General features: G+C 31.5%; 1 long non-coding RNA gene across 1 annotated transcript; it reads right to left on the bottom strand.

The window, feature by feature from the left end:
• Window positions 1-6,992: 6,992 nt before the first annotated feature.
• LOC135132790 (uncharacterized) lies at window positions 6,993-7,359 on the bottom strand. Its single transcript, XR_010281090.1, has 3 exons — window positions 7,275-7,359; window positions 7,135-7,213; window positions 6,993-7,082 (listed from the first exon to the last, which is right to left on the bottom strand). It is a non-coding gene; the product is annotated as an uncharacterized LOC135132790 (long non-coding RNA).
• Window positions 7,360-11,486: the final 4,127 nt, after the last annotated feature.

Here is an 11,486-nt window from a genome sequence, read left to right as displayed (position 1 = left end):
CTAAAGTTATCATAGCCTGAGCGATGCGAATTAAATTGTTTAAACAAACAATTTTTCCAACATTTTTTCAAAAGAACTAACTCACAGTATAACAGTCTGATTGTAACCATAATAAAGTCCGTTATGTTTACATTTTTTTTTGTGTAAAAATGCAGCAGGTTTAGAGTGTTATCTATGTCCTGCTGGAATTTGCAAAGACCCTTTAGAGAAAATGACATGTTCAGGCAAACAAAAGTGTAAGCTCAACTTCTCGCGATAAGAAATAAAAACCAAAGTCATATGACATAACATTTCAATTTAAATGCAATTCAATTTGCTGTGGTTCTGTTCATTAAGGAAAATGAATTCAATTATAACTCTGCAGAACATCTATATAACACGAGCAACAAGAACGCATATATCATCAGGTATTATCATAGGCTGGAGAGAACTAGAGAAGCCACTAGTTACTATGGCGTAAAGTTTTTTAATAAATTGCCAGAACATATAAAGAATTTACCTTTAGTTAATTTTAAAAAGGTAGTGAGAACTTCATTAATAGAAGGAGCTTTACTCCCAAGATGAATTTCTTAACCACAATTTTAGTTCTTAGTTGGAAGGGGGAAACTTGCTCAATAATATTAATAAGTACTAGGCTTTGGATCTTAGGTTTTTTGCCTTTTTATATTTACTTCAGGCATTGCAGCGAAAGTTACATATTTATCCGAATTAAAAAAAATTCTGTTTATTTAACGCCCATTTATTACTACCTAAAATGCTTATTTACCGTTAGTGACCTAAAGTGTTAATTAAACGACCTAATTGTAAATTTTAAAAGACTTAAAATAGGATTCCACGACCAACGAAGCGGACGTGCTTGCACAATAGAGATTTTCCGTGAATTCGTTCTTTTGGCTGGCATATTGTTTAAAAATGGGTTGTAAACAACGCCCTTGAGTTTAGTGACAATGCTGACCTCCATTTTATTTAGATTATAGCCGGAAGGAGGTGAATCTCTGAAAAAGCATTTTATTTTAGAAGTTTATTGTTAGTGATACCGAGTGTCTTTGCGTGTTAGTGAGTGTGCTGAGGCCGGTTTTGATTTTTGTGCATATAGTAAAGAATCCTCAAAATGCCTAAGGTAAAATCATCCATGAAAGATAAAATCAAATTATGGTTAGGGAATAATTTGAACACTAATTTTCAATTTCCTTCTTCAACCAAAGACAATGAGTTATTCTGCAATGTGTGTGGAAAAGTTCTACGTAAACATTTAAAATACTGAAGCTTGAATTATGTTCACATTTTTGTTTCCTAGTTTAAGTGCCAAAAAAAAAGCACACTTTGAACAACACTGCAGTGGCGATGCACATAAAAAGAACGAGAATAAATCCCGTAAACAGACTTTATTAAACATTCGTTGCGACAATGATTTTACGCAATGTTGTACCGGCATTTACCGGAGCAAATTTTCCATGGAATAAAGTTAGTTGTCCTGAGTTTAAAAATTTTATGCATAAATATACAGGAAGGCATTTACTCTCAGAAATCACTTTGAGAAAAAAATATTTACCAAAAGATTACGATATGGTGAGCACGAGAATTTTTATTTAAAAATTTTTTAACATAAATTTTATAATTTACAGGTAATTAAACAAATTAGAAATTCTATTGGCAATAATGATATATGGATTAGCGTCGATGTGACGACAGACAGATTAGGAAGATACAGAGTCTATTTAGTAATTGGAAAGCTATCTTCTGAAGAATCTGGTCATCCATTTCTACTAGATTTGAAGCAGCTTGATAAAACTAATAGCAATACAATCTCGAGATTTATAAACGAATCATTGGGTGTGCTATTGATAATTTTAAGCATTAAAATTATTATAATTTAATTAATTGTTAATTTGCAGCTTTATTGTGGCCAAAAGGAACTGAAGACAAAAAAGTTAAATGGTTTGTATCAGATGGTGCTTCATACATGATCAAAACTGGTACTAATTTGAAGGTGTGTTATGAAAATATAACACACTTAACATGTATGGCACATGGGTTACATTTAGTGTCTGAAACAATTAGACTGAATTATCCAGATGTCAATGGGATAATTAGCAATGTTAAGAAAATCTTTTTAAAAGCACGAATAAGAGTGGAGTTTTATAAAAACAGTTTACTAAATACACCTCTCCCACCTGAACCTGTATTAACCAGGTGGGGCACTTGGATTCAAGCAGCATTGTTTTATGCAGAACACTTTGATGTTTTAAAACAAGTCAGTAAATATATAATGGTTTTTATACTATCATTCTTATATTGAATATTTTTAGGTTGTAATGTCATATGAAGCTACAGATACACAAAGCATGAAAAAAGCTCAAGAATTCCTGAATAAAGCAAACGTTAAAAATGAACTCTTGTACATTAAAACTCACTTTAAAATTATTGCAATAGAACAATTAGAAACTATAGGTTTAAAATTAAACCAAAGTATGGAGATTGTGGAAAAAGTGTATATCTTTAAAAAACACACCAGGAAAGGTGGGGGAAGCGGCGCTCCAAAAATTATGTTCTCTATTAAAAAATAATCCAGAATACGATTTTATATGTTCAGTAAATAACGTAATTTGCGGTAATGGAAATGCTACCAACAATACATAAAAACGTAGATTGTTCAATATTTAATTTTGCACCCATCACTTCTTGTGATGTGGAACGCACGTTTTCAAAAGTTAAGTGTTTTAAGCGATCAAAGGTGTAAATTTACAATCGAAAATTTAGAGAAATATATAGTTTGCTTTTGTAATTCATTTTAAATACCTGAATTATTATTTTATTTTTTGTTAAATGCGACTTGCTTTAAGTTGATCGCCATTTTTTTGCGATAACTTAGAATTAGTAGACGTAACTATAGATCGTTTATTTATTTAATATTTTTTTTGTTTGTTACACAAAATATTTGTTTCTATAATGTTTTGTTTAATGTTTTTTTTAATATATATTTTTTTGATGTATGCTTTTTCATGGAGCAAATATTTTTTCCTCCAGGTTTTTAACCTAAACTAAGAATTTTATAACCTAATTCGTCAATTTTGGGACCTAAAAATGTCTCCTTTTATTCATTTTTTAACGACCTAAAATCCGAAGCCCAATAATTACCTATTAATTTAAAGTAACTTTTTTGTTAAATATGTAATTAACCTATTTTTGACGATTGTATAATACTTTGTGGTCGAGTAGCTTCATAATTCACGTTTGACCCATCGAAAATCATTTATAATCTGCCACATTACCACACGATTTGTCGTGCCATAAAGCGGTGTCATGGAAATAGGTACAATGGTACACCATAGGGATTTTTCACAAGACAATGGAATTGTTTGAAAAGACGTTATAGCAACTAACAGGAATTGTCATTTGTCTTATTATAAAGGTGAAAATAAAAGTTCGACCACAAAATGACGTATGATATTCGTTTATAATGCGGGATTATGGCATTCATGAAATTAACGCATTCGCTAAGCTCATGTGCTAAACTTACATTCATGCAATAATCTCCTGCATTATAAACTAATATCATAATATACTATTGTATTTTAAACATGAATAAACATTACATTACATATATTACATTAAAATTGGTCCAATATATACAATTTGGTTATTTATTTGACACACTTAGATAAAGGTATATGGTCATTCGGTCCCTGCGATCTTATTATATCCCGTGGACTTCGGGATAGCTCCTAACATAATTCCTCCCTCCTTCAGTCGAAAAATAAGGCTGAAAGTCTATTTTTCAGAGACGATCTTCTCTGACGTTGGTGTAAGTATCAGAAATCAACATTATTGTCACGGAGACGATGGTGAAAATGGAAACACAAGCTGTAACATATGAAATTATTGGAATGTGATAATCAATGATAACAGATTTTTTTGGATTTTGGTGATTTCATCCAGGTTGATTATTTCTAAATATAGGCGACTGATGCTCATTGGAATGGTGTTGGGGTAGAGTCTGGATCTTTTCTATTACTATTAAGTTTCGTAACGTTTCCTTTTTTAATCATTGATTTATGTTTAATTTCATCTTACAGAGCTTTTGTTTTTTCTTTATGATTTTGAATACAATTTGAAATAACTTTCGCGTCTGAAAGCTCGACAGTGTGAACTGCATTGTCATAACCCATTACAGCAAGATTTTAACGCATCTTTTTTCAAGTGGTTTTATGATAGGAGATACGAGTATTTGGTTTTCAACCTCTGTATGAACAGTTAGATTATCAGATAAGTTCGGATTTAGAGGTCTGATTTGAATATCCGACAATATTTTAATTTTAGATGGATTTTTTAGTTTTTTTGTTGACTGTTATTCTTGGGCTAATTGGGACTGATGTCTTATTAGGGTTTTCCAAACAATCGTTGATTGTTACATCGATTTCTGCATCTCCTACACCTACATTAACAGCGAGAGATGTTTTGGGAGTATCTACTGTGTTAACATATGCGAAGTGTGTCAATATTAAGTAAAATTGATCGAAAGTTGTTTCGACAGAACTTTACTTTCCTCGCTCCTGAAATACAATAAAACATATCCAGCATTTTCGAGTTGAGTTTTTTTCTTTACACAATGTTGTGATGACGTCATCAACATTTATGCAAGGACATATATAGCAACTTAGATTGGTAATGTGTAATACTGAAAATAACTGTATTGTATTCCCAGAATTTTCTGGTAAAATGGAGTGGGTCGTTCTTGATAATAAATTTTATTTGACAAAATTTTGCGATGATGTCATCAATTTTTTGGGAGGAATAAACAGATATGTTTTTATTAACAATTTACCAGGCTTACAATAACTTTAACACGTCTGCAAGATTTCAAAGTATTAATTTATTCAATAAAATAAATTGACTGAATAATTAATTTTCTTGAGTCACCCTGTATAAGCAAATCTAAAAAATATTAAAGCAATAATAAATTACAAGTATAGACTGACAATATTTTCCAAATTTTAGATAGGATTCATCATTTAAAATTTTGAGATGCCGTCATCAATTTTTGGGGTTTATAAACAGGTACATTTTGATTAACAAGTTACCATGCTTACAACAAGCTTCGAAACGTCTACAAGATTTAAAAGTATTCAGTTTTACAGTTCTTGATTTTATCAATAAAATAAATTGACTGAGTCATTAATTTTTTTGAGGTATCCTCTATAAGCAAATCTAAAAAAATTAATGCAGTGATAAATCACAACTGTTGACTCATCATACTTTGCTGATTTAAGATTTATTCAGCAAAATTGTGAGGTGACGTACGGGGTTGAGCAAATACACTTTGAGCAAAAACTTATTACCATGCTTAAAATTCACGCATTCATTAATTTTTTTGAATCACCCTGTATTTGCTCAACGAAGAAGCATACATCAAAAAAATATATATTTAAAAAAGCATTAAACAAAACATTATAGAAACAAATATTTTGTGTAACAAACAAAAAATGATTAAATAAATAAACGATCTATAGTTACGTCCACTAATTCTAAGTTATCGCAAAAAAATGGTGATCAAATTAAAGCAAGTCGCATTTAACAAAAAATAAAATATTAATTCAGGTATTTAAAATGAGTTACAGAAGCAAACTATATGTTTCTCTAAATTTTCGATTGTAAATTTCCACCTTTGATCGCTTAAAACACTTTTTAGTTTTGAAAACGTGCGTTCCACATCACAAGAAGTGGTACGTTTTCATGTATGTATATATTGTTGGTAGCATTTCCATTACCGCAAATTACGTTATTTACTGAACATATAAAATCGTATCCTGGATTCTTTTTTAATAGAGAACATAATTGTTGGAACGCCGTTTCCTCCACCTTTCCTAGTGAGTATTTTAAAGATGTATACACTTTTTCCACAATTTCCATACTTTGCTTTAATTTTAAACCTATAGTTTCTAATTGTTCTATTGCATCAGCAATTAAAGTGAGATTTAATGTACAAGAGTTCATTTTTAACGTTTGCTTTATTCAGGAATTTTTGAGCTTTTTAATGCTTTAAATGACATTACAACCTAAAAATATTCAATATAAGAATGATAGTAAAAAACCATTATATATTTACTGATTTGTTTTAAAACATCAAAGTGTTCTGCATAAAACAATGCTGCTTGAATCCAAGTGCCCCACCTGGTTAATACAGGTTCGGGTGGGAGAGGTGTATTTGATAAACTGTTTTTACAAAACTCAATTATTATTGGTGTTTTTAAAAAGATTTTCTTAACATTGCTAATGATCCCATTGACATCTGCATAATTCAGTCTAATTGTTTCAGACACTAAATGTAACCCATGTGCCATAAATGTTAAGTGTGTTAAATTTTCATAAAACACCTTCATATTAGTACCAGTTTTGATCATGCATGAAGCACCATCTGATACAAACCATTTAACTTTTTTGTGTTCGGTTCCTTTTGGCCACAATAAAGATACAAATTAACAATTAAATAATTTATAATGATTTCAATGCTTAAAATTATCAATAGCACACACAATGATTCGTTTATAACTCTCGAGATTGTGTTGCTATTAGTTTTATCAAGCTGCTTCAAAGCTAGTAGAAATGGACGGCCAGCTTCTTCAGAAGATAACTTTCCAATTACTAAATGGGCCATGTATCTTCCTAATCTGTCCGTCGTCTCATCAACGCTAATCCATATAACTATATTATTGCCAATAGAATTTCTAATTTGTTTAATTATAGTATTTCCACCGATAGATTAGCTGACAGAAAAGTCACCAAATAGACCGCTATAAAAAGTAGTGCCAAAGGCGCTTTATTTGAAATGTAAGGAGATTTGAAAATAATGTTGAACTACGTAAAATTACTTTTAATAATAACACAATTTATTTCCAACAGGCAATATTATCTATACTGGAACATACCTACGAATAACATTACGTACTTTATATTGAAGTAACAACCTCTATAGGGCATCTTAAATTAAAATTTTCCTTCTTGAAAAATGAATACGCATTGGCAATCATTTTCTGTGCCACGATGTTGTCAACAACAGTCATACTGCGCCGGGTTGAAGAGGGCTATAAAATATAATGGTATATAATGATTGCACAGAATAAATCAACAACTCACTCTTGCGTAATTATGAATTTTATTCCTAACGTCTTCCATGGGGTCCATATGAAACGTTTTTTGACACAAACAACTTAACCTAAAATGTCCAAACTTCAGCCACTATACAAAAAACAGCACAAAAGTCTATAATATCATACCTAACAAATCAAAACAAGTTAAAAAACACAAACACTAAACGCAAAAAACACACTTTTTAACTTTTTGAACCAAAATTTTAAATTAACGTTAATTAGCTGATCGAACAAAACACAGGTTAAACGAAACCGGCCGACAGGCGCAGGGGCGCAGGCATAGAGGCGTAGGAAATTCGATGCGCGGGAAAAGGAACGTTGGTTGCCAACTTAAACTACAACTCTTTAACTGCTTTAAGCGTATAATGTTAGTATATTTTGGATTCTCCGGTTGGCGATTGTGAATTCAAAATTTTCCAATCTATCGCTGGAAATAGTATACCTGTAAATTATAAAATTTATGTTAAAAAGTTTTTAAATAAAAATTCTAGTGCTCACCATATTGTAATCTTTTGGTAAATAATTTTTTCTCACAGTGCTTTCTGAGAGTAAATGCCTTCCTGTATATTTATGCATAAAATTTTTAAACTCAGTACAACTAACTTTATTCCATGGAATATTTGCTGCGGTAAATACTATACATAAATCAGTGCAAAATTGCGTAAAATCATTGTCGGAACTAATATTTAATAAAGTCTGTTTACTGGATTTATTCTCGTTCATTTTATGTGCATTGGCACTGCAGTATTGTTCAAATTGTGATTTTTTTTCGCACTTAAACTAGGAAACAAAAATGTGAATATAATTCAAGCTTCAGTATTTTAAATGTTTACTTACAACTTTTCCACACACTTTGCAGAATAACTCATTGTCTTTGGTTGAAGAAGAAAATTGAAAATTAGTGTCCAAATTATTCCCTAACCATAATTTGATTTTATTTTTCATGGATGATTTTACCTTAGGCATTTTGAGGATTCTTTATCCTCAAAAATCAAAACCGGCCCCAGCGCACTCACTAACACGCAAAGACACTCAGTATCACTACACTGAAGTAGATATAAAAAGGCAAAAAACCTAAGACCCGAAGTCTAGTTATTAGAGAATTGTTGAACCGCATATGCAAATTTGAAAAGTGGGAACGATTATTAGATGGCAGAAAATATTTTTGAAGTGATATCTGTCGGAGTTGTTGGTTATTAAAGTTTGGTCGGTTATTAACATTTCGTGCTGATTGTTTTTTATGTTGTATGAGGAGGCCGAAATTTTTCCTATAGCGGAAAGTTTTTCCTTAACAAGCTAAGACTTGGCTGATTCTACGGGCGTTGGGCATTATTCTACCGACTGAAGCAATTCAATTCTTTAAAACTTTAAACAAACAAGTCTTAAAAGAAAATATTCACATGAACTAAATCACTGTATTTGTTACTTCTCTTGGAGTTTCTTCAAAGAGATAATTCTAGTTTGTAGGCGATTTTAACGCTAGAGTGGGGTTACAAATAAACTCAGAAGGAAGAATTCATTTGAAAATAATAGAAAATAGGAGGTAGGAAATACTTAATGGAAACAAAGAGGGAGATGAAAATGGAAAATATGCATGGATAGGAACAATCGAGAATCGGTGATAGATTAAACAATTGTAAATACTGAGCCAGAAGAGGAAGTGATACGTATTTTAAAGTATAAGGTTAGAAGGAAAAAGGAAATTACGAGAAGAGAAAGATAATTAAGAAAGGGAGACCAGAATTTGGAAGGAAGAAGGAGTAAAGAACTTTAACTCTAAAATGTTGGAAGCAGTTTTTAAAGTCTGCAGCATAAATCGCAAAAGCCTGGAGAAAAATATTTCAATGGAAAGTGCCGCGAACTAAAAGTGAAGGCAAACCTCTCCTGTGATAATGGAGAAAGAATAAAACTACAGCAGAACAGTATTACCAAGCGAAGAAAAAATATAGGAAAATATGTAAAGAATGGAAAAAAGAAGTAATGTTTAAAGAAGAAAGAAATCTGAAAATGGTGAGTTAAAAAAAAGAAGAATGGCAGTATATCAATAAGGAAACAAGAATCTGGAAGAAAGTTAGTAGCAAAATTGGTACAGAAGTTGGAAAAAAATGGAAAAGCTAGGGGAAGGAGTACGAGAACCAAGTGTTGATAGACTAAATATGTGAGAGGGAAAGGGTTTCTCACGGAAGTGGACAGAAGAACTCATCTGCCGCATCCATAAAATCTACAAAGAAACGGTGACCGCAGTCTGAGTAAATAAGAAAACGAGTGAATACTTTTGGACAAAGAAAGGGATGAGCCAAGGGTGTCTATACTTATTTATTTCCTCGCAACTGCAATGTATTTTGTTGGCAATTTATTTAAATTCGTGGGGGAAAACTACAACAATCTTCTTCTATCTTCTTTCCAACAATGGAAAGGTTTTTAAAAGATTTCAATTCAAGAAATAATAGCAGATCTGGCTAAAATAAAATAAACCGTATAATTTATTCTGGACTGTTTTCATCTTTTTTCATGATCTTGAAAAAAAAACAAAAGGTTTTATGAAATTTATATGATTGAAAACGTATTAAATATTTAAGTACCAATATCCTGTTTGATATGGCTACATAAGGTACTAGGAAATTTTAGCAACGACCATATAAATGCTTAATCATTGTGTATTTTTAATATTTAAACCCTGGCGATGCATAATTAATTCCAAAAGTTTATAAATGTGCAATTACAAAATAATTTTAAATAATATATTTAGAACAAAAATTTCATACTAAATTTTTAATTTTGTTTCCTTTATTACGATTTTGATTTTATTAAGATTCAGAGTTGTGTAAGGTAGTCACCACTTTATTACATCTTGCATGGAACTGTCAGACGCGTTGAAATGCAAATCCACGTTTCCATTTTTACTTCCCGAGCGTAAGCAAAGGAAGTATTGTAATCGAGTCCGTCGGCCGACTCTCTACTTTTACGTTTTCTCGATCTTTCATGACCCCTAGAAGACGAAGAAATAGGTCTCCCATTTCCGTCTGTCTGTCCGTCTGTCCGTCTGTCCGTCTGTCCGTCTGTCCGTCCGTCTGTCCGTCTGTCCGTCTGTCCGTCCGTCTGTCCGTCTGTCCGTCCGTCTGTCCGTCTGTCCGTCTGTCCGTCTGTCTGTCCGTCTGTCCGTCTGTCCGTCTGTTGTCCCGGATTTTTATTAGACAGATAATCTCCGAAAGTACTCGACCGATTGTTGTGAAATTTTGTACTTATATTAAGAATATCATGTAGATGGTAAAACGCTAACCAAAATTTGTCTAATAATCCCCACCACTAAAGCGATGACGTCACTTCAAAATTGTACATAGTAAATGGGTTTTCAATTGTATAAAATAACATAGTCCTACACATGTAGTTTACAACTCTGAATCGACTTTTCACCCGAAACGTCCAGATTTTTGGAAAAAAAATCAAAATTATAAAACAACATTTTGAAATTTAATTTTTAATCTGCTAACCAGAATGCTTTGAAATGTTGCAGATGTTTTAAGGCTATAAAGAGCATCATAAATCTTTAGTCAAAAAATATTTGCTTATCCCCTCCAAAAACTTGATGACGTCAGCTCAAAAGTTTGTGGAATAAATCATATCTAAAATGCACAAAATATGATCAGTCTGTACTTGTGATCTATCACTCCATTCATATTTTTTGGATTTGCATATACAGGGTGATTCAAGAAAATAAATGAAAGCGTAAATTTATTTTACTGATTTACTCAGGAACTACAAAACCGAATGCTTCGAAATCTTGAAGATATTTTAAAATTATCATAAGCATGGTAAATTTTTGATCAAAATGTATTTGGTCGTCCCCCCTAAAAAATTTATGACGTCACCCCAAAATTTTGCTGAAAAAATGCCATCTTCAATGTGTAAAGTATGATGAGTCCATACTTGTGATTTATCACTGCATTAAAATTTTTAATATTTGCTTATACAGGGTGTCTGAAAAAAATTAATGACGGAGTGAATTGATTTTGCAAAACTGAATACTTAGAAATCTTGACGTTTTGAAGTTATTGTAAGCGTGGTAACTGTTTAATCAAAATGTATCTCTTCATCAACCCCAAAAAAAATTCATTACGTCCTCTCAGAATTTTGCTGAATAAAGTATATGATCTGACTATACTTCTAAAATTTTTAATATTTGCTTATACAGGGTGTCTGAAAAAAATTAATGACGGAGTGAATTGATTTTGCAAAACTGAATACTTAGAAATCTTGACGTTTTGAAGTTATTGTAAGCATGGTAACTGTTTAATCAAAATGTATCTCTTCATCAACCCCAAAAAAAATTCATTACGT

This window comes from Zophobas morio, unplaced genomic scaffold, assembly GCF_036711695.1.
Source record: "Zophobas morio isolate AGI-343-1 ecotype UQ-CSIRO unplaced genomic scaffold, CSIRO_AGI_Zmor_V1 ptg000021l, whole genome shotgun sequence".
NCBI lineage: Eukaryota > Metazoa > Arthropoda > Insecta > Coleoptera > Tenebrionidae > Zophobas > Zophobas morio.
The sequence above is the reverse complement of the archived record's forward strand: the minus strand, read 5'-3'. Positions and strand labels throughout refer to the sequence as shown.